Below are 393 nucleotides of genomic sequence, written 5' to 3' on the forward strand. Positions count from 1 at the left end.
CACTTAGAAATTAACTACTAATTAATGTATGTCTCAAAATCTTAACTCTTTAAGAATATACAAAAATCATCTTTGTTAATTTGTAGGATAAATTATGGACACATATACATGATTGAAATTAAAAAAAATTATTAATAAAAAAAATATTACAAGTACAAGTTTAGATCTAGAAAATACCTAATCTATCAGCCAACAATTAGCTTCTAGAGCATAAATTTAACAGTACGCTGATATTTAATGACCCTGCTAGTGCGGGTTGTATACTGGTATTCAGTGGACCTCGTCAATAGGGGTTAAACGTTGGTCTAGTCGTAACTGTTGATTATGAATATTTTGATTTGAATCAGATTTATATTATATTGCATATAAATATTTGAAAAGATTGAATTTGCA

Source organism: Elaeis guineensis, chromosome 2 (genome assembly GCF_000442705.2).
Source record: "Elaeis guineensis isolate ETL-2024a chromosome 2, EG11, whole genome shotgun sequence".
NCBI lineage: Eukaryota > Viridiplantae > Streptophyta > Magnoliopsida > Arecales > Arecaceae > Elaeis > Elaeis guineensis.